We start from the raw sequence: 24,924 nt of genomic DNA on the forward strand, positions 1-24,924 counted from the left end.
TAACCCCACTTAGTTAACCTAAAGCAAAGGAAAGTCAAGTGAACTAATTAGTCAGATTCCCAAGTCCTAGCCAACTCCTAAGGAAAGACTAGAGTTAGTGGAATTCCAGTCAATTAGAGGAATTAATCAACAATCATGATAAGTTTAATAACTCAAGAGCCTCCAGTTAATCAATTAAAGCCAAGAATATAGAAAAAAAACCAAATAAGAATCATAAATCTAAAATACCTCAATTGTATTTAATAAAAGGAAATTAATCCAAACATAAAGAGTTCATAAGCCGATTTGACAACATAAGTAATTAAATGAGAGCATTGAAGTATTTGAAAGTAGAAGAGAAATATAAAGTAAAAGAAATATTGAACCTGATGAAGAGTTGAAATCCTAAGTCCTTTAAGAGGAATCCTAATCCTAAAACCTAAGAGAGAGGAGAGAACCTTTCCCTCTAAAAACTACATCTAAACTATGAAAAGTGAATAATTGAAGACCTCCCTATGAATGGATGCATTCCCCCACTTTATAACCTCTAATTTGTGCTTTCTGGACTTGGATCTGGGCCAAAAAGGGTTTTAGAAATCGCTGGGAGTGTTTTCTGCAGTTTCTGGTGCGTGGCGTATGTCACGCGTCCGCGTGGGTCATGCGGTTGCGTCATCTGGAGTTTTCCTTATCACGCGTTCGCTTTGGTCACGCGTACGCGTCATCTGTGTTCAGCTCAAGGCACGCGTCCGCGTCAGTCACGCGTTCGCATCACTGCCTTTTTGCGCTAGGCATGCGACCTCGTAGTCCATGCGTCGCATCGCTGCCAGTTTCTTCAAAAACTCCATTTTGTGCTTTCCTTCCATTTTTGTATGTTTCCTTTCTATCCTTTAAATCATTCCTGCCTTAGGAGATCTGAAAATACTTAATACACAAATCACGGCATCAAATGGTAATAAAAATATTTAAAATAAATATTTTTAAAGCATAGAAAACATGTTTTTCACATATATCACATAATAAGGAAGGGAAAGTAAAATCATGCAATTTCACATGAATAAGTGGGTGAAGGATTGAATAAATCACTTGAATTGAGCATAAAATATATCATAAAATATGAGTTTATCAGCTTGGCACGGTCCTCCGTGCCATCAGTAAGGAGCAAGGTGGGGCTGGTAGGGTCACCTCCATTGTCGGGCTCGTCATGGCTCCCAGTGCTGGTAGGTGAAGTGGAGTCCGGGGTACCCTACTCTTTTAGAGGTGGGTGAGTACTAACAATGAGCTCTTTCAGATAGGTGTATCGGCGCTTGTTGCGGTGCTCCATTCGCTCCATCTGCTGGTCTTGCCGGTCTAAACTCTGAAGGAACATCTGAGTAGTGGATAGTGTAGGAGGTGTGGGTGATGGCGAGGCGGAAGTGGAAGGAGTGTCTAAAGGTGGGCCAGGATGGCAGCTAGCAGAGGGTACTGGGGGTCTGGTATACTTCCTATTCGAGACATACTGATCAGCCTGTGGGATCATGGCTGTGGTATCCCCAGCCCTGTAGGAGACTCCCGCTGCAGAGACCAAATCCGAATCTAAGGCGGGGAAGGGTAGGTTACCCGCAATCTGTATGTGTCCCATGGCCTGCCAGATATGTCTGGGTAGGTTAAGGGGCTGCTCTGTAAGAATGCACTAGATGAGGACAGCCATTTCTGCAGTGAAGGTGGACTCGTGAGTGCTCAGAAAGACATAGTGGGACATAATTTGTACCCACACATGAGCCTCCAAAGTAAGTGCAGGAGCTGAGATGCTCTTAGGTCGAGTCCGATGTTGTCCATAGGTCCATTTGCTACCAGGTTGTGCTATGACGCCAAGGACGCTATTCCAGTCAAACTGGTATGTCTGGCGCTTGAAAGAGGCCTCTTGATAGGCGTCCCATCCCTCTGGGCTAGGTGGAAGATCCAATATGCGCTGAATGGCCCCTTCAGAGACGGGTACTTATTTCTGACGAACATAAATAGACTGCAGGGTAGGCGAGTGAAAGTTGGAGTAGAATTCGACTACCCATAATAAATTGGCCTCCCGTGGCTGTCTTCTCAAGAATTCCCACTATCTCCTTTCAATGCGGGGCTCCACAAAATCAACAAAGTGTGTCAGAAGAATGAGTAGGTGCTCATTATTGTAGTTTCTCTCAGCCAAGATGGGAAACATCTGCTCACAGTAATGGTTAGTGATGTAGAGTCCCTAGCAGGAAATGCCTTTTTTGCCTCATCAACTTTGATTGTCCGCTTCACCCGCTTCGTGGGTGGCTTAACACTTGGAGTGGGTTGTGCCTTAGCCACAGTTCTTTTAGTGCCTTTCCTTGCTGGTGTCTTGTCAGTCGCCTTCTCTTTTCCTTTCTTGGTACCCATCCTAAGGAAGAAAGAAAGAGGAAGAATATTAAATGTAGATTACCAAGAACCGGAAGGAAGAAATTCCAAGTGATAATAAATGCCAAAGAAAAGATAATAGCCTAAATACATGGTAGCTACAACATGTAGGTAAGACATCAATTAGGATCATAAAGGTAATTCATAACAATTAGATGCAAGAGGGTTTATGGCATGCAAGTAAGAAGCATGAAAAGCATAATTCAAGCATTAATTATCAAATGTACCAAATTAAAGAGCACTAGTATGATGACAATTGTGAATGATAATCCCAATACATGTGGAATGCAAGTGTGGTGAAAAAGAGGCATTAAAGTAGGAAGAATATAATAGAAAAGAATTCAAAATATCATGTTGGCTTTGTCACAAACACTTGGTGTTCAAGTTAAAATAGGAAGGAAAAGAAGTAATCCAAGTGTATGTGGGATCCAAAATAAAATGTCAATTGTCAAATTACTCCTCATAATATCCACAAGTTCAAATAAAATAGAGCAAGACCCAAATAAAGCTCCAACACCAACATAAAAATGCATGAAAAAGAGTAAAAAAGAAACCATCAATAACTAAGCTAAGAAGAAATTGAGAAGAAAGAAAAATAATTAAATACAATAATTAAATGAAGAATGATAGAGTAGAGGAAAGGAAGAAAAGAAACCTGAGGAAGAAGACGGAAAGAGGAAGAAGAAAGAAGTAGGAAGTAAGAAGGAAGAAGAGGGAAAGAAGAAAGAAGAAAGAAGGAAGAATGAACGAAGAAAATTAGGATTTGGGAGGGAGAAAATGGAAATCTGGGCGGCGTACTGGTTTAAGTGAGGCGGCGCAGTCAAAGCGCATGTGTACCATACGCGTACGCGTGGGTCGCTTAAAATTAAAGTGACGCGTGAGCGTCTGGCGCGCGGACGCGTCACCCTTGATCGTGCTAGTCGTGTGAAGCTAGCCGCGTGCACGCACAACTCTCTGTTCGCAAAGCAGAGGAACCAAAGTTGGCATATGACGCGTGCGCGTCAGGCACGCGCATGCGTCGGTGGTCCGAGAATGAGAGGGACATGTACGCGTCTGGGGATTTGTGCCTCTCACATGATACCAGCCCCAGACCATCAAAACTCTCTATTCGAAAGCGTATTGACGCCGATTTCCTGATGCACGCGTGCGCGTCATGGGCGCGTACGCGTGGGTTGCCAAAACTTTAAGTGACGCGCACGCGTCAAGGACGCGTACGTGTGGTCTCGATTGTGCGCAAGGCACAGCCCCTACTCCAATCCCGCGCAACTCTCTGTTCAATTCCTAAAATTTTCGCATTCACAGCTGACGCGTACGCGTCATGGACGCTTGCGCGTTGAATGCTTCTTTTTTTATGCAGAATGCAGGTGATGATGCAGAATTTATGAATGAACACTGATAAAAATAAAATAAAATAAGATTAAGAATAGAAAGGAATGATCATACCATGGTGGGTTGTCTCCCACCTACCACTTTTCTTTTACGTCCTTAAGTTGGATGATCCACAAGCTCAGTCTTCTTCTTTTGGTGGATCCTCCAAGAAGAAGAACTCCAGCTCCTTATTGTGCTTCATTTTCTCACAGTGATATAGCTTCAAGCGGTGGCCATTGACTTTGATGAATTTGGAACTTGAAGGATGACTCAGGTGGAAAACTCCGTATGGCTCTGCCTTCTCTACTCCATATGGTCCTTCCCACCTGGATCGTAGCTTGCTTGGCATGAGCCTCAGCCTTGAATTGTAAAGAAGAACTAACTCCCCAGGTATGAACTCTCTTCTCTAGATATTCTTGTCATGCACAGCCCGCACCTTCTCCTTGTATAGCTTGGATTTGTCATATGCTTCGAGTCGAAGGTTCTCTAGTTCTGCTAATTGCAACTTCCTTTCAGCACCGGCTTTCTCAAATCCCATGTTGCATTCCCGTACAGCCCAGAAAACTTTGTGCTCTACCTCCACTGGGTGGTGACAAGCCTTTCCATAAACTAGGCAGAAGGGACTCATTCTGATTGGTGTCTTGTATGCTGTCCGATATGCCCAAAGTGCATCTACAAGCCAGGTACTCCAGTCTTTTCTATGAGGCTTGACGACCTTCTCCAGGATACACTTTATCTCTCTGTTCGACACCTCGGCTTGTCCATTGGTCTGGGGATGGTAAGTCGTCGCCACCTTGTGAACAATACCATGTTTCTTCAGTAGACCTGTTAATCTCATGTTACAGAAGTGAGTGCCTTGATCACTCACGATTGCTCGTGGTGATCCAAAGCGATAGATAATATTATTTCAAACAAAGGAGACAATAGTGTTAGCATCATCAGTACGGGTGGGAATTGCTTCCACCCATTTGGAAATATAATCAACCGCTAACAATACATATAAGAAACCATTAGAGTTTGGAAATGGACCCATGAAGTCAACGCCCCAAACATAAAAAATTTCACAGAACAACATAAGTTGTCGGGGCATCTCATTCCTCTTGGAGATATTGCCAAACCTCTGGCATGGAGAGTAGGATTCACAAAAAGCAGTTGCATCCTTAAATAGTTTGGGCCACCAGAATCTACAGTCTAAAATTTTTCTAGCTGTTCTTTGAGGACCAAAATGTCTGCCACTCTCAGAAGAGTGGCAGGCCTCTAAAATGGACTGGAATTCTGATTGTGGCACACACCTTCTAATTATCTGGTCAGCACCACATCTCCATAAATATGGGTCATCCCATATATAATATTTGGACTCGCTTTTCAGCTTGTCCCTTTGATGCTTAGTAAAATTAAGAGGGAAGGTATGACTAACCAGATAATTAGCTATCGGTGCGTACCAAGGAGCTACTTTAGATATTGCGTGCAAGCTATCAAATGGAAAAGCATCACTGATAGGAGTGGATTCATTCTTAATGTGCTCAAGGCGACTCAAGTGATCCGCCACCAAGTTCTGGGAACCACTCCTATCTTTGATTTCTAAATCAAATTCTTGCAGCAACAATATCCAATGTATTAGCCTTGGTTTGGACTCTTTTTTAGCTAATAAATATTTTAGAGCTGCATGGTCTGAGTACACTACCACCTTAGTACCAAGTAAGTAGGCTCGGAATTTATCCAGAGCAAAAACAATAGCCAGAAGCTCTTTTTCAGTGGTAGTGTAATTAGACTGAGCAGCATCTAAGGACTTAGAAGCGTAAGCAATTATATAAGGGTCCTTACCTTTGCGCTGAGCCAGCACTGCTCCTACTGCGTAGTTAGAGGCGTCACACATTATCTCAAATGGCTGACTCCAGTCTAGCCCTCTCACAATCGATGCTTGAGTCAAGGTGATCTTCAGCTTATCAAACGCTTCCATGCAGTCCGCACTCAGCTCAAATTCAACATCCTTCTGCAGCAGTCGGGATAAAGGCAATGCTACCTTACTGAAGTCCTTGATAAACCGCCGGTAGAAACCTGCGTGACCAAGAAACGAACGGACTTCCCTCACGAAGGAGGGGTAAGGTAAATCCGAAATGACATCTACCTTTGCTGGATCAACTGAAATACCAGTATTAGAAACAACATGTCCTAGAACAATACCTTGTTTAACCATAAAATGACATTTTTCAAAATTCAATACAAGGTTTGAACTAACACACCTGTCTAATACTCTAGCTAAACTATCCAAGCAAAGGTTAAACGAATCACCATACACACTAAATTCTTCCATGAAAACTTCCATACAGCTCTCAAGAAGATCTAAGAAAATGCTCATCATGCATTGATAAACCCATATTTCATGAGTTATTTTGTGCTTAGTTTGAGTGATTTATTCAATCCTTCACCCACTTATTCATATTAATTGCATGGTTTTACTTTCCCTTCCTTATTATGTGATGTACGTGAAAAATATGTTTCCTAAGCTTTGAAATTAATTATTTTAATTACCTTTATTTCCATTCGATGCCGTGATTAGTGTGTTGTGTAGTTTCAGATTTTCTAAGACAGAATGACTTAAAGGATGGAAAAGGAAACGTACAAAAATGGAAGGAAAGTGCGAAACGGAGTTTTGAAGAAACTGGCATCCACGTGATAGCATGGATGACGCGATCGCGTGCCAGGAGCGAAGGAGCAGCGACGCGGCCGCATGACTGACGCGGCCGCGCGACTTGAGCATAGTGCATTCGATGCGGACGCGTGACCGAAGCGACCGCGCCACAAGGAAAACTCCAGATGACGCGACCGCGTGACCCACGCGGACGCATGACAGAGGCCACGTATCAGAATTTACAGAATACGCCCCCAGTGATTTTTGAAGCCCTTTTGGCCCAGATCCAGGTACAGATCACACAGACTAGAGGCTATAAAGTGGGGGAATGCATCCATTCAAAGGGGAGCTCGCCAATTTTCACTTTCCATGATTTAGATTTAGTTTGAGAGAGGTTCTCTCCTCTCTCTCTTAGGATTAGGATTTAGGACTTCTCTTAGTTTTTAAGAGTGACTCTCGATCCAGGTTTAATATTTACTTTAATTCATGTTTCTATGCTACTTTTACTTTAATGCTTTTATTTGTATCTACAGATGTTGCCAATTGGCTTATGAATTATTCCATGTTACAGATTATTATTTGAATTAATGATTATTTGAGGTATTTTAGTTTATTATTGTTCTCTTTAATTTAAGTTGTTATTGCTTCCCATCTAAGGACATTTTTATTCCAACAATTTTACTTTTTCCCTTTTTGGTCTTGGTTAAGAAATCAGTAACTCAACATTATTAAACTCAGCATAATTGATAATCATTATCTTGCTAATTGAACTAAACTTCAATAATCCCAACTTTTTCTTAGGAAATAAATAGGATTCGAAGGTCAAACTAATTAGTCCCTTGACTTTCCTTTACTTTAGTAAAGGTTAATTAAGTGGAATTAAGATTCAACTTTCACTATTGTTGAGAGGAATAACTAAGTTGGACTTCCAATTTCTCTTACCTTGCCAAAAGTTATTTTACAGTATTTATTTATTTTAATTTCCATTTACTTTACTTGTCATTCAAATCACTTGCTTCTCACCTTCTAAACCCCGATTACAACCTTTATAGCCAATAATAAGAACATACTTCCCTGCAGTTCCTTGAGAAGACGACCCGAGGTTTAAATACTCGGTTATCAATTTTAAAAGGGGTTTGTTACTTGTGACAACCAAAACGTTTGCACGAAGGGATTTTTGTTGGTTTAGAGACTATATCTACAACGCGACTGTTTTTATGAACTTCTTTATTGGCAAAAATCCTAACGTCAAAATGGCGCCGTTGCCGGGGAACTGCTAACGTGTGCCTTATTATTGGTTATTGTAAATATTTTTCTTTTACTTGTTTATTTAATTCTGTTTTTCCTTTTTATTTTTCATTTGCTACCATGAATTCTCACCCCTCTCGCATTGAGTTTGGTTCTAACTTTGTTAAAGGAAATAGAAGTTACAGCAGGAATATGCATCAAGGTCAGACCAATCAAGGATGGATGGAGCCAAGAGGATCTAATCAACCCTTTAGGCAGCAACACCCTCCGAGATATCCTGGACAAAGACCATTCTACCGTGCATACCCAGCTGAAAGATATGGTGGACAACCTTGTAACTACCAACAAGCCCCACCCCGTGCATATAAACCATCCTTTCAACATAACCTCGAACCACCACACTCACAAGCTTCTCTTCACCATTCGCCACCATATGATCCTTCCTTACCCCGATTCCAATCCAATCACTCCCAATCACCGCCACTTTCCTATGTATCATGTCCATGTCCGGCAACCCGAGAAGCTGAGGTTCGCCTAAAGGAAACAGTAAATAAACTTCAAACAACCATTCGACAACTGGAGCAAGCAATAATTCAATGGTTTTCTAGGTGCTCAAATACACAAGGATCAACTACAGCCCCATGTGAACAGTCTAACGAAGAGCGTAGCATGAAGGAGATACCAGAAACTCCAGTGGACAAGACAGAGCATGAATTCGTACTAGAACAAGTAGAGGAAGCTGTCATTGTTCAAGAAGAAGAGTTGGTTGAAGATCTAGGAGATGCTGAACCTCCATGGGAATCCAGAACTGAGGAGAACTCCGTCAAGGACGCTACAGTTGATGCTAAGGAGGATATTGTACAATCTCCAAGGCAAGTTGTTTATGAAGAATCAGACGGAATAACCCAGGACACAAATTCCCTTGATGATGATAGTCACAAGTCAAATTCTCTTAGTAATGAATTTGCATCTGCAAGTGAATTCTCTGAGATCGAAGAATCTTTCCCAAGTGAATACGAAGACGATGCGGAGGTAGAATTCTCTCAACCTCCAATCTATGACTCAAGTGATGAGGAAGACATAGAAGACTTTGACCAGGACATAGATACAATTGTAGAACCTTGCAAGGAAGTGGAGGAATTCACAGAAGAGCACAAGGGAGTAGAACTTACAGAACCACCGGAAATACCTATCCCAAGGCCATTACCACCTAATACAAGCTTCAAGTGGGTACAATCCTTAACCTATAACTTTACTTATTCACTTGAATATGGTTTGCTTGAAACAGATGGCCAGCTTAGAGCTCTTTGCGGCTTTAAGAGTAAGAGGGAAATGGCTCGTACTCAGAGTTGGTGCACAAGGTTCAATAAGGTTCCACGCTTCACCTCGAAGTACACGGATTTGTATCATGCTCAATTGCATGGATCACAGAGAACGTTTGGTCACCATGGTGAGATTATACTCTTTAAACCGCCCCGATGGAGACATGTAGATCAAGACGGAGGCGGATTTAAAAGCAAGGCTTGGGATCCTGGAGTTTATTCTGACGTTTGTCACCCCAGGAGCCTAACAATCTGTTTGAAGCTGTTCAGAAGCTTTGCATGCCTAGTTTGGAATCCTGGAGCCTATTGGCATTCCAAGCAATGGTGGAGATTTTTGGACGAATTTAAAAATAAGCCGCCATAGCAGGAATCTCCTCCAATGTCCAACTTAAGGACTTTAACTAAAAGTGTTAGGTGGGAGACAACCCACCATGGTATGGTCGCTTCTTTTTAAATTTAATTCTTGTTAATTGCTTTCATTTTTATTTTCTTTTCATTTTACTTTATTGAACCTGGAATCATGCATAGCATTCATATTAATCATTGCATTCTGCATTTATCTTACATATAAAAAAAAGGGATGCACGACGCGACCGCATGCCCCATGCGATCGCGTCATATTGCGAAAACACTATCCACGCGACCGTGTCACCCACGCGGATGCGTGCCCTGGAGATCGGCGTCAAGATCCAACGTCCAGAAAGTTAGGCTGGAATTGTGCGGCCCTTGTGCGTTTTGCACAAATTGGCCCACGCGATCGCTTGCCCCATGCGATCGCGTCACTTGCACAAAAACAATCCCACGTGACCGCGTGCGCGACGCGATCGCGTCGCATGGATTGCACAACACACTAGAAGGAGACAGAGAGTTGTGCCGAAACGACGCTGGAGTCGTGCGTCTAGCACAAATTCCAGCGACGCGATCGCGCGACCCACGCGATCGCGTCACCCCCTCTCCTACCCCTCTCACACTATCGCGCGACCTACGCGATCGCGTCACCCCCATTTTCACCCCCACCACGCGACCGCGTGCCCTACGCGGCCGCGTGGATTTCAAAATATAACCCCCCCAGATCACGCGAACCCTATTATCGCACCGCCCCCCTGAACCCCCCCCTCTCTCTCTCTCTCCAACCCTCAACCACCACCACCCAGCCACCATTACCGCTGCACCAACCACCGCTGGGAACCGCCGACCACCCACCGCCGCCGTCCACCCCCAGCCGCAACCAACCCTCTCTTCTTTCTTCCTATTTCTTCTTCCACCCTCCTCCCCTGCCACTGCCCCCCTCCGCGCCACCACACGCCGCCGCCACTGTCCAACCACAACCCCCCTTCAACCAGCAACACCACCCCTTTTCCCCCTCCCTTTCCCTACCCCCATCACTCTCTCCTTTCCCCTGCCGAACAGCGGCGCCACCGTGCCCACCACCGCCAGCCACCGCGCCAACCACCGGACACCACCATCACCACCACCCAACCACCTTCCTGCCTACCCTCATTATTCCGCCTTCCAGGTTCCGCAACATGCAATCCCTTTTATCCGTTCGTAGTTCTTCTTATTTTTTTCCGTTTCTGTTCATAATTAGGATAGATAGTCTTGCATGTTGTAGTGGATTTTAGGTTGTTAGGTAGCCTAGGCTGTGGTTAGTGGCTCTAGGTCTGTTTATTTGCACTGTTCTTGCTTCTGTTTTATCATATTTGCAAATCTGCTGTTGCTGTAATCTTGTTCATACGCTGTATTTCTTGTATATTACTGCTCTTTACATTGAATTTTCATGTTTATATTATATATATGTACCTACAGCTTGACTTTTTAATTCATATGAACTACTTTGATTGCTGTTTATTTTCCGGGTTAATCCAATTTTAGCCGGAATGCTGCGCAAATTTCTATAAAAATGTTTTCATTCATATTTCGGTTTGGCAATTTGAACTCTGTTTTCCACTGCTTTAACCAAACCATTTCATAATTGCCAGGGCATGCTTTCTTATCCTTTTGATTTCCTAGTTTATAAACTGCATTTGTGATGTTTTGATTCCAATTTTTTCTTTCTTTATATCTATTTGAGTCAGCATCTACTTCTTTTTTCTTGTTTGGTTATGAGTCACTATAGTTCCTACCTGTGAATCCTTGTTACATGGAATATTTTCTTTATGCCACTTACCTTAACCCACTTTTTACTGACTCACTAATTTTAATTTACTGACTTCTTTTTCAAATTCTGACCATACTAACCTTTTAAAATATCTTTTCTGATTTTTCACTTTCCTCTAACTTTCTAACCATGGCATAATGACAATTTTTCCATTTAACTTAAATTCTGATACATTTTGGATTGTAACTTTTTCCTTTCAAACTTTTACACTACTATACAATCCTTAATGTATATTTACTTAACTCATTTACCTCATTCAAATTCTCCCATGCCACTTTGTGTTTTCTTTGCCTATATGCCTACTTGCTTTCTTATTTTTATGTATCCTGGTTTTCCATTTTTCAGGATGTCGGCCTCACAGAGGAAAGGAAAGGGCAAAGCTACTGGCAAGTGCAAAAGAGGAGATTCATCCCAGTCCATCATTGACCTAATGCATGATTCCTCATGGCGGGAGAAGAACTTTACACAGCAGGAAAAAGCTGACCAGCTGCTCCCTGTAAATGATTCAATAAAATTTGCAAACCGATACTGCGAGCTGAAGTATCCGGCATTTGCAAACTCTAGGAATCTATACCTGGAGAGAACTCTGAGGATTCCAGAAGCACTCCAGCAGTACACCACTGAGTAAATCAAGCAAAGAGGCTGGTTCTTTCTGGAGAGAGCACTGACAGAGGTCAACGCATCTTGGGTCAGGGAATTCTACTGCAACTACTATATCACCACCCTCGATGCAGTGAACCTGAGAAAAAAGTAGATTCTGGTCACTGAGGAGGCCTTAGAGGACATTCTCCGACTCCCAGCCAAGTCCGATCAGCCTGATGGTTATAAAAAGGCTGAGGAGGACATGCGCCTGATGAGGTTTAATTGGGATGCTGTGAAGGCACGGATAGCTCTCGACCCGACTATTCTTTGGGAGATGGGTCAGGACACCACCATGCCTAGAGGGATCAAGAGGGCGTACTTAAATGATGAGGCTCGGTTATGGCACCAGATCTTGAGCAACTATGTGATGCCGAGTACTCATGAGACGGAGATCCCAGCTGCTATGATCACCCTCCTATGGTGTGTGATGGAGGGTAAGGACCTTTATCTACCACGCTTTATCCGGCATTATATGGCCAGGGTCCACGTTCGAGGCACCCTCCCTTTTCCGTATCCGGTTACACAGCTAGGCCGTCGAGCTGACGTGCCATGGGAGGATGCCGATGAGAGACCACCAGCGGCGGACTGCAGGAAGATCATTCCTCACAGCAGGAACTTCTTAGCTTTGGGCTACAGACCACCACCCTTCACTGCTACTGATGAGACAGCCCCACCGTCTGCTGGACCCTCTTCTTCCACGGCTGACCCTGCTGCCCCTGCTGCCACCACTGCACCTCCACCTGCCTCTGAGCCCATTTACCGCCTCGTGCACCGCCTATTCCGACAGCTTGATCAGATGGAGCGCCGTAACCGGCGCCGGTATGAGAGATTGGAGCGTCATAGCCAGCGACGCTATTTGCATCTGAAGCTGATGATCCGACAGGGTGGTGACATCCCCTCCGAGCCCGACACACCATCAGAGCCATCAGAGGAGGAGGAGAATGAGCCCCAGGAGGAGACCCATCAGCAGGCAGGCACAGAGCAGGCTGCACCACATCAGGAGGTTACGCATCAGATCGAGGCTGCAGATCCAGAGATCCCGATCCAGTCAGCACCGCCTCTACAGCAGCCAGACGACCCTCAGCCCACCACCACCACAGAGCCTCCAGCTACCATCCCCTACCAGTGATGACACCCCTTCATACCCGGCTTGACTGAGCATCAGGGACGATGCTTCATTTTAAGTGTGGGGAGGTCGCCATCTTTGGCGGTTTATTTTGGTGAACCACTACATCTCTTTTTTTTCTTTTATTTTGGATATTTTTCTGTATTTTTCTTTTTACTGTTATTTTCTGAGTACTTATACATTGCTGCTTTTATGTATTTTTACTCTATTTCTGCATTTTGCATTTTTAGTTCATATTTTTAGTTATTTAGTTTAGTTTGCAATTCTGACTTATTAGTGGATTAATTAGTATAGTTTACCCTTTTTAGCATAAGATAGCATAGTTAAATTGAAAAATATAAAAAGGAAGTAAGCTAGGAAATTGAACATAACAGATTTAAATCCATAAACCTTGTATATATAGCATTACATCATATAGTTAAGTTGACAATATTTCATCAAGGAAGAACATTAAAACTTTAAAGGCTACCCTAAATAATTTTTTTTATGAGAACAATGGGAATTTTTAACTAAACCTGCATAACATATATAAATGATATATGATGCTTGAGTTAGAGAACACACAGCCTGTGAGTTTTAAGCTTAATTGTATGGTTGCATTCAAACCATAATTTCATTCCTGTGTGTTTGGCTTCTTTTTATTCTGATGTTCTTTACTTTGCTTTAATCTATATGTCCAATTATAGAATATAGAATATAGAATATAGAATATAGATACATACCAAAAGAATGATTGAGGCCATCATTTGATTTTAGCTCACTTACCCCAAAATAACCTACCTTTCACATCACCCTTGTTAGCCCCCTTGAGCCTTTAAAATCCCAAGTTAAATTCTTGGTTAGCTTAAGATAGAAAATTATGAATAGATTAAAATGTGGGAAACCTATTGGGAACATGGATGATAGAAATAAAAGGTAGAAAAGTTGAAAGAAATAAAATAACTCAGAAAATTTGGGAAGCATGCTCATGAGAAATCAAAGTGATTCAATTACCATCTGCATTAAAAAAAAGTTATTTTTCAGCATTTAATAAAAGGGGATACAAAAGAATTACCCAATGCAAAATAAAAGCAATGCACATAGGATAAAAAAAAGAAGATTGAAACATGAGCATGTAACAACAAATGGGATAATATGGGAAAATTGGTAAAGAAGCTTGTTCTACTAGATATGTATGTTAGGTGAGATCTTAGTCTAATTAAGGATTCACTTATCAGCTCTCTTAGCCTTATACATATATCCTTACCTTTACCTTGGCCCTATTACAACCTTAATTAAAGACCTCATGACTTTTGGTATGACTGTACTCTATAATTGTTGATTAGTTAGATGAAGAACAAAGTTATAGAAAGTAAGAATAAAAAGAAAAGTAGAGTGAATAAACCCAATAAACACTGAGTGACTAGAGGGTAAACACAAAATCCAGTGAGGGTTCAATAACTCATCAACATATATCTGTGCTTAATTTACTAACTGTTTTGCAAGTTTGTACAATATTTTTATTTCCCATCCCATTTGCTAAATTGCTTTATTATTTAAGGGTTGGCTATATATATATATATATATATATGACTCCTTGAGAATGTGAATTAATTTGACTACATGTAAGCTTTATATATGAGTGGATAAATTGGAATTGCATGACTCATTTAGGTAGATGCATTTAGAATAGGATGCATTGCATAACATTCCACCACTTTAACCTTACCTTATTCTTTACCTTGGATTTAGCATGAGGACATGCTATTATTTAAGTGTAGGGAGGTTGATAAACCCTTATTTCATGAGTTATTTTGTGCTTAGTTTGAGTGATTTATTCAATCCTTCACCCACTTATTCATATTAATTGCATGGTTTTACTTTCCATTCCTTATTATGTGATGTAAGTGAAAAATATGTTTTCTAAGCTTTAAAATTAATTATTTTAATTACCTTTATTTCTATTCGATGCCGTGATTAGTGTGTTGAGTAGTTTCAGATTTTCTAAGACAGAATGACTTAAAGGATGGAAAAGGAAACGTACAAAAATGGAAGGAAAGTGCGAAACGGAGTTTTGAAGAAACTGGCATCCACGCGATCGCATGGACGACACAATCGCGTGCCAGGAGCGAAGGAGCAGCGACGCAGCCGCATGACTGACGCGGCCGCGCGACTTGAGCATAGCGCATTCGATGCGGACGCGTGACCGACGTGACCGCGCCACAAGGAAAACTCCAGATGACGCGACCGCGTGACAGAGGCCACGTATCAGAATTTACAGAATACGCCCCCAGCAATTTCTGAAGCCCTTTTGGCCCAGATCCTGGTACAGAACACACAGACTAGAGGCTGTAAAGTGGGAGAATGTATCCATTCAAAGGGGAGCTCGCCAATTTTCACTTTCCATGATTTAGATTTAGTTTGACAGAGGTTCTCTCCTCTCTCTCTTAGGATTAGGATTTAGGACTTCTCTTAGTTTTTAAGAGTGACTCTCGATCCAGGTTTAATATTTACTTTAATTTATGTTTCTATGCTACTTTTACTTTAATGCTTTTATTCGTATCTACAGATGTTGCCCAATTGGCTTATGAATTATTCCATGTTACAGATTATTATCTGAATTAATGATTATTTGAGGTATTTCAGTTTATTATTGTTCTCTTTAATTTAAGTTATTATTGCTTCCCATCTAAGGACATTTTTATTCCAACAATTTTACTTTTTCCCTTTTTGGTCTTGGTTAAGAAATCAGTAACTCAACATTATTAAACTCAGCATAATTGATAATTGTTATCTTGCTAATTGAACTGAACTTCAATAATCCCAACTTTTTCTTAGGAAATAAATAGGATTCGAAGGTCAAACTAATTAGTCCTTTGACTTTCCTTTGCTTTAGTAAAGGTTAACTAAGTGGAATTAAGATTCAACTTTCACTATTGTTGAGAGGAATAACTAAGTTGGACTTCCAATTTCTCTTACCTTGCCAAAAGTTGCTTTACAGTACTTATTTATTTTAATTGCCATTTACTTTACTTGTCATTAAAATCACTTGCTTCTCACCTTCTAAACCCCGATTACAACCTTTATAGCCAATAATAAGAACATACTTCAGTTCCTTGAGAAGACGACCCGAGGTTTAAATACTCGGTTATCAATTTTAAAAGGGATTTGTTACTTGTGACAACCAAAACGTTTGTACGAAGGGATTTTTGTTGGTTTAGAGACTATATCTACAACACGACTATTTTTATGAACTTCTTTACTGGCAAAAATCCTAACGTCAAAATGGGTCGCCATCTCTGGCGGTTTATTTTGGTGAACCACTACATCTCTTTTTTTTCTTTTATTTTAGATATTTTCCTGTATTTTTCTTTTTACTGTTATTTTCTGAGTACTTATACATTGTTGCTTTTATGTATTTTTACTCTATTTCTGTATTTTGCATTTTTAGTTCATATTTTTAGTTATTTAGTTTAGTTTGCAATTCTGACTTATTAGTGGATTAATTAGTATAGTTTACCCTTTTTAGCGTAAGATAGCATAGTTAAACTGAAAAATATAAAAAGGAAGTAAGCTAGGAAATTGAACATAACAGATTTAAATCAATAAACCTTGTATATATAGCATTACATCATATAGTTAAGTCGACAACATTTCATCAAGGAGGAACATTAAAACTTTAAAGGCTACCCTAAATAATTTTTTTATGAGAATAATGGGAATTTTTAACTAAACCTGCATAACATATATGAATGATATATGATGCTTGAGTTAGAGAACACACAGCCTATGAGTCTTGAGCTTAATTGTATGGTTGCATTCAAACCATAATTTCATTCCTGTGTGTTTCGCTTCTTTTTATTCTGATGTTCTTTACTTTGCTTTAATCTATATGTCCAATTATCGAATATAGAATATAGAATATAGATACATACCAAAAGAATGATTGAGGCCATCATTTGATTTTAGCTCACTTACCCCAAAATAACCTACCTTTCACATCACCCTTGTTAGTCCCCTTGAGCCTTTAAAATCCCTTTTATTCTATTTAGCCACACTACTAGCCTTAAGCAGAAAAACAAAATAAAATCTCAAGTTGAATCCTTGGTTAGCTTAAGATAGAAAATTATGAATAGATTAAAATGTGGGAAACCTATTGGGAACATGGATGATAGAAACAAAAGGTAGAAAAGTTGAAAGAAATAAAATAACTCAGAAAATTTGGGAAGCATGCTCATGAGAAATCAAAGTGATTCAATTACCATGTGCATTAAAAAAAAAGTTATTTTTCAGCATTTAATAAAAGGGGATACAAAAGAATTCCCCAATGCAAAATAAAAGCAATGCACATGGGATAAAAATAAAATTGAAACATGAGCATGTAACAACAAGTGGGATAATATGGAAAAATTGGTAAAGAAGTTTGTTCTACTAAATATGTATGTTAGGTGAGATCTTAGTCTAATTAAGGATTTGCTTATTAGCTCACTTAGCCTTATACATATATCTTTACCTTCACCTTGGCCCCATTACAACCTTAATTAAAGACCTCATGACTTTTGGTATGACTGTACTCTATAATTGTTGATTGGTTAGATGAAGAACAAAGTTATAGAAAGTAAGAATAAAAAGAAAAGTAGAGTGAATAAACCAAATAAACACTGAGTGACTAGAGGGTAAACACAAAATCCAGTGAGGGTTCAATAACTCATCAACATATATATGTGCTTAATTTACTAATTGTTTTGCAAGTTTGTACAATATTTTTATTTCCCATCTCATTTGCTAAAATGCTTTATTATTTAAGGGTTGGCTATATATATATATATATATGACTCCTTGAGAATGTGAATTAATTTGACTACATGTAAGCTTTATATATGAATGGATAAATTGGAATTGCATGACTCATTTAGGTAGACGCATTTAGAATAGGTTGCATTGCATAACATTCCACCACTTTAACCTTACCTTATTCTTTACCTTGGATTTAGCATGAGGACATGCTATTGTTTAAGTGTGGGGAGGTTGATAAACCCATATTTCATGAGTTATTTTGTGCTTAGTTTGAATGATTTATTCAATCCTTCACCCACTTATTCATATTAATTGCATGGTTTTACTTTCCCTTCCTTATTATGTGATGTACGTGAAAAATATGTTTCCAAACAGTTAAAAATTAATTATTTTAATTACCTTTATTTCCATTCGATGCCGTGATTAGTGTGTTGAGTAGTTTCAGATTTTCTAAGACAGAATGACTTAAAGGATGGAAAAGGAAACGTACAAAAATGGAAGGAAAGTGCGAAACGGAGTTTTGAAGAAACTGGCATCCACGCGATCGCATGGACGACGCGATCGCGTGCCAGGAGCGAAGGAGCAGCGACGCGAACGCATGACTGACGCGGCCGTGCGACTTGAGCATAGTGCATTCGATGCGGACGCGTGACCAACGTGACCGCGCCACAAGAAAAACTCCAGATGACGCGACCGCACCCATGCGGACGCGTGACAGAGGCCACGCATCAGAATTTACAGAATACGCCCCCAGCGATTTCTGAAGCCCTTTTGGCCCAGATCCAGGTACATAACACACAGACTAGAGGCTATAAAGTGGGGGAATGTATCCATTCAAAGGGGAGCTCGCCAATTTTCACTTTCCATGATTTAGATTTAGTTTGAGAGAGGTTCTTTCCTCTCTCTCTCTTAGGATTAGGATTTAGGACTTCTCTTAGTTTTTAAGAGTGACTCTCGATCCAGGTTTAATATTTACTTTAATTCATGTTTCTATGCTACTTTTACTTTAATGCTTTTATTCGTATCTACAGATGTTGCCCAATTGGCTTATGAATTATTCCATGTTACAGATTATTATCTGAATTAATGATTATTTGAGGTATTTCAGTTTATTATTTTTCTCTTTAATTTAAGTTATTATTGCTTCCCATCTAAGGACATTTTTATTCCAACAATTTTACTTTTTCCCTTTTTGGTCTTGGTTAAGAAATCAGTAACTCAACATTATTAAACTCAGCATAATTGATAATCGTTATCTTGCTAATTGAACTGAACTTCAATAATCCCAACTTTTTCTTAGGAAATAAATAGGATTCGAAGGTCAAACTAATTAGTCCCTTGACTTTCCTTTACTTTTGTAAAGGTTAACTAAGTGGAATTAAGATTCAACTTTCACTATTGTTGAGAGGAATAACTAAGTTGGACTTCCAATTTCTCTTACCTTGCCAAAAGTTGCTTTACAGTATTTATTTATTTTAATTGCCATTTACTTTACTTGTCATTTAAATCACTTGCTTCTCACTTTCTAAACCCCGATTACAACCTTTATAGCCAATAATAAGAACATACTTCCCTGCAGTTCCATGAGAAGACGACCCGAGGTTTAAATACTCGTTTATCAATTTTAAAAGGAATTTGTTACTTGTGACAACCAAAACATTTGCACGAAGGGATTTTTGTTGGTTTAGAGACTATATCTACAACGCGACTGTTTTTATGAACTTCTTTACTGGTAAAAATCCTAACATCAAAATGGGTCGCCATCTCTGGCAGTTTATTTTGGTGAACCACTACATCTCTTTTTTTTCTTTTATTTTGGATATTTTTCTGTATTTTTCTTTTTACTGTTATTTTCTGAGTACTTATACATTGTTACTTTTATGTATTTTTACTCTATTTCTGCATTTTTCATTTTTAGTTCATATTTTTAGTTATTTAGTTTAGTTTGCAATTCTGACTTATTAGTGGATTAATTAGTATAGTTTACCCTTTTTAGCAAAAGATAGCATAGTTAAATTGAAAAATATAAAAAGGAAGTAAGCTAGGAAATTGAACATAACAGATTTAAATCCATAAACCTTTTATATATAGCATTACATCATATAGTTAAGTCGACAACATTTCATCAAGGAGGAACATTAAAACTTTAAAAGCTACCCTAAATAATTTTTTTATGAGAATAATGGGAATTTTTAACTAAACCTGCATAACATATATGAATGATATATAATGCTTGAGTTAGAGAACACACAGCCTGTGAGTCTTGAGCTTAATTGTATGGTTGCATTCAAACCATAATTTCATTCCTGTGTGTTTGTCTTCTTTTTATTCTGATGTTCTTTACTTTGCTTTAATCTATATGTCCAATTATAGAATATAGAATATAGAATATAGATACATACCAAAAGAATGATTGAGGCCATCATTTGATTTTAGCTCACTTACCCCAAAATAACCTACCTTTCACATCACCCTTGTTAGTCCCCTTGAGCCTTTAAAATCCCTTTTATTCTATTTAGCCACACTACTAGCCTTAAGCAGAAAAACAAAATAAAATCCCAAGTTGAATCCTTGGTTAGCTTAAGATAGAAAATTATGAATAGATTAAAATGTGGGAAACCTATTGGGAACATGGATGATAGAAACAAAAGGTAGAAAAGTTGAAAGAAATAAAATAACTCAGAAAATTTGGGAAGCATGCTCATGAGAAATCAAAGTGATTCAATTACCATGTGCATTAAAAAAAAGTTATTTTTCAGCATTTAATAAAAGGGGATACAAAAGAATTCCCCAATGCAAAATAAAAGCAATGCACATGGGATAAAAATAAAATCGAAACATGAGCATGTAACAACAAGTGGGATAATATGGGAAAATTGGTAAAGAAGTTTGTTCTACTAAATATGTATGTTTGGTGAGATCTTAGTCTAATTAAGGATTCACTTATTAGCTCACTTAGCCTTATACATATATCCTTACCTTCACCTTGGCCACATTACAACCTTAATTAAAGACCTCATGACTTTTGGTATGACTGTACTCTATAATTTTTGATTGGTTAGATGAAGAACAAAGTTATATAAAGTAAGAATAAAAAGAAAAGTAGAGTGAATAAACCCAATAAACACTGAGTAACTAGAGGGTAAACACAAAATCTAGTGAGGGTTCAATAACTCATCAACATATATCTGTGCTTAATTTACTAATTGTTTTGCAAGTTTGTACAATATTTTTATTTCCCATCTCATTTGCTAAAATGCTTTATTATTTAAGGGTTGGCTATATATATATATATGACTCCTTGAGAATGTGAATTAATTTGACTACATGTAAGCTTTATATATGAGTGAATAAATTGGAATTGCGTGACTCATTTAGGTAGACGCATTTAGAATAGGTTGCATTGCATAACATTCAAACACTTTAACCTTACCTTATTCTTTACCTTGGATTTAGCATGAGGACATGCTATTGTTTAAGTGTGGGGAGGTTGATAAACCCATATTCCATGAGTTATTTTGTGCTTAGTTTGAATGATTTATTCAATCCTTCACCCACTTATTCATATTAATTGCATGGTTTTATTTTTCCTTCCTTATTATGTGATGTACGTGAAAAATATGTTTCCTAAGCTTTAAAAATTAATTATTTTAATTACCTTTATTTCCATTCGATGCCATGATTAGTGTGTTGAGTATTTTCAGATTTTCTAAGACAAAATGACTTAAAGGATGGAAAAGGAAATGTACAAAAATGGAAGGAAAGTGCGAAACGGAGTTTTGAAGAAACTGGCATCCACGCGAACGCATGAACAACGACGCGATCGCGTGCCAGGAGTGAAGAAGCAGCGACGAGGCCGCATGACTGATGCGGCCGTGCGACTTGAGCATAGCGCATTCGATGCGGACGCGTGACCGATGCGACCGCGCCACAAGGAAAACTCTAGATGACGCGACCGCGTGACCCACGCAGACGCGTGACAGAGGCCACGTATCAGAATTTACAGAATACACCCCCAGCGATTTCTGAAGCCCTTTTGGCGCAGATCCAGGTACAGAACACACAGACTAGAGGCTATAAAGTGGGGGAATGCATCCATTCAAATGGAGAGCTCGCATTTTTATTACTTTCCATGAATTAGATTTAGTTTTGAGAGGGAGATTCTCTCATCTCTCTCTTAGGATTAGGATTTAGGACTTCTCTTAGTTTTTAAGAGTGACTCTCGATCCAAGTTTAATATTTACTTTAATTTGTGTTTTTATGCTACTTTTACTTTAATGCTTTTATTCGTATCTACAGATGTTGCCCAATTGGCTTATGAATTATTCCATGTTACAGATTATTATTTGAATTAATGATTATTTGAGGTATTTCAGTTTATTATTGTTCTCTTTAATTTAAGTTATTATTGCTTCCCATCTAAGGACATTTTTATTCCAACAATTTTACTTTTTCCCTTTTTGGTCTTGGTTATGAAATCAGTAACTCAACATTATTAAACTCAGCATAATTGATAATCGTTATCTTGCTAATTGAACTGAAAGTTCAATAATCCCAACTTTTTCTTAGGAAATAAATAGGATTCGAAGGTCAAACTAATTAGTCCCTTGACTTTCCTTTACTTTAGTAAAGGTTGACTAAGTGGAATTAAGATTCAACTTTCATTATTATTGATAAGGATAACTAAGTCTGGACTTCCAATTTCTAAATACCTTGCCAAGAGTTTATTTTATTATTATTATTTACTTTTCTTATCATTCAACATACTGCTTCCTTACTTTCAAAACCCCCAATTTACAAGACTCATAACCAATAATAAGAACACCTCCCTGCAATTCCTTGAGAAGACGACCCGAGGTTTAAATACTCGGTTATCAATTTTAAAGGGGTTTGTTACTTGTGACAACCAAAACTTTTGTAAGAAAGGTTGATTGCTTGGTTTAGTAACTATACTTACAATGAGAGTTTATTATAACTTCTAAACCATCAATCTTCAGTTCTTCATGCATCTTTGGAACGTAGCCGGTGCATTACATAAGCCAAAAGGCATCCTCTTGTATGCATAGGTTCCAAAGGGACATGTAAAGGTAGTTTTCTCCTGATCTTCAGGAGCTATATGAATTTGAAAATAGCCAGTGTAACCATCTAGAAAATAGTAGTGTGATTTACCTGACAGGCGATCAAGTATCTGATCGATAAAAGGCAATGGGTAGTGATCTTTGTGAGTAGCCTAGTTGAGGTGCCTATAATTGATGCACACCCTTCAGGAGTTCTGCACTCTAGTTGCTATGAGTTCCCCATGCTCATTCTTTACTGTTGTGATGCCAGACTTCTTCGGTACCACTTGTACTGGGCTGACCCATTCACTATCCGAGATTGGATAGATGATGTCGACTTCGAGCAGTCTGGTGACTTCCTTCTTGACAACCTCTAGAATGGTGGGGTTCAGCCGCCTTTGAGGTTGACGGACAGGCCTTGCTCCCTCTTCTAAAAAGATACGGTGCTCACAAACCTGAGGGCTGATGCCTACTATATCCGCCAAGCTCCACCCAATAGCTTTCTTGTGTCTTCTCAGCACACTAAGCAATTGCTTCTCCTGTTGGGATGTGAGTTCCCTTGTAATGATAACTGGGAGCTTCTGATTATCCTCAAGGTAAGCATACTAGAGGTGGGGTGGAAGGTGCTTTAACTCCATTTTCTGCTCATGGCTAGGCACTTGGTCATCTGGAGCTATTGGTGGTGGCAAGTTATCTGCAGTAGGCTCAGAGGGTTTCCCCACACTTGCCCTTGCTCTATGTTCATCTCTTCTACTTCTTATTGATGAACTTTAGCCACGGTCTCATCAATAATGTCACACTGGAAGATGGAGTGATCTTTCGGTGGGTGCTTCATAGCTTCATCCAGGTTAAAACTCACTGCTCGTCCATCTATCTCAAAAGAGTAAGTTCTTGAGAAGGCATCCAATTTGAACCTTGAAGTTTTCAGAAATGGCCTTCCAAGCAGGATGGATGACGGTCTTCCTGAGTCATTAGGGGGGCATCTCCAAGATGTAGAAGTCAATAAGGAATGTTAGCCCCTTAATGCTTACCAGCACTTCCTCAGCAATTCCGACCACCGAGATTATGCTTTTATCTGCCAAAACAAAATATGCTGCCGACCTTTTTAAGGGAGAGAGCCTCAAAGCATCATATACAGATAATGGCATAATACTCACACACGCACCTAAATCACACACGCAGTTAGAAAATTTTACACCCTCAATAGTATAAGTAACCATGCATGGACCCGGATCACTACATTTTTCTCGTATATCACCCATTAAAGCAGAAATAGAGCTACCTAGAGGAATAGTTTCTAAATCATGTATTTTATCTTTATTTATGCATAGATCTTTTAGAAACTTAGCATATTTAGGTACCTGGTGAATGGCATCAAAAAGGGAAATGGTTACCTCAACCTTTTTGAAGATCTCCACTATCTTGGGGTCTAGCTCCATCTGCTTTCTGGACTTCCTAGCAAGGTGTGGAAAGGGGATGGGAATGGCTTCTCTTGTAACTTCATCTTCCTTTGGTGCTCCATTCCCTGGTTAAGCCACTTCTTCTTCAACCATATCTTGTACTTCATCCTCCTCTTTAACATCCTCTACCTCAACAATGTCTTCAACTTGAATGTCTTTCTTTGAGCTTGGCTCCTCATGACTCCTCTCTTGCAGTGTGGTTCCGGACCTCAAAGTAATGGCATTGATTCCACCTTTGAGGTTGGGTAAAGGTTGAGAAGGAATTGCACTGGAGCTTGAAGGTTGATTGTTGGGGGTAGATAATGAATCCATCCGGGAGACAAGAGCTTGTAAAGTGGTGTTCAGACCGTTTAAGGTAGAGTTAAGTGTATTCTGAATGTCTTGTTGTCCTTGCGCAAGAGAGCGAAGCATCTCATCATTAGAAGAGGAAGGGAGGTAAGTAATTTGGGGGGCCTGCTGTTGGTTGTTCTGAGGCGCTTGGGACTGCCTTAGGTGAGGTGCTCGGTAAGGCTGGCCTTGGTTCTGCTGTTGGTAGAGAGGGTTCTATTGGTATCGATTTTGCTGATTGTTATTGTTGTTCCACCTCTAATTCCCACCATTGTCTCTGCCTCCTCGGTTATAGTTGTCCCTCCATCATTGGTTGGAATTATCTCTCCACCCTTGGTTGGAGTTATCTCTCCACCCCTAGTTGGAGTTGTCTTGCCAACCTCGATTGTAGTTCCCACCTTGGTTATAATTACTGCCTTGTTG

This window comes from Arachis hypogaea, chromosome 16 (assembly GCF_003086295.3).
Source record: "Arachis hypogaea cultivar Tifrunner chromosome 16, arahy.Tifrunner.gnm2.J5K5, whole genome shotgun sequence".
Lineage (NCBI taxonomy): Eukaryota > Viridiplantae > Streptophyta > Magnoliopsida > Fabales > Fabaceae > Arachis > Arachis hypogaea.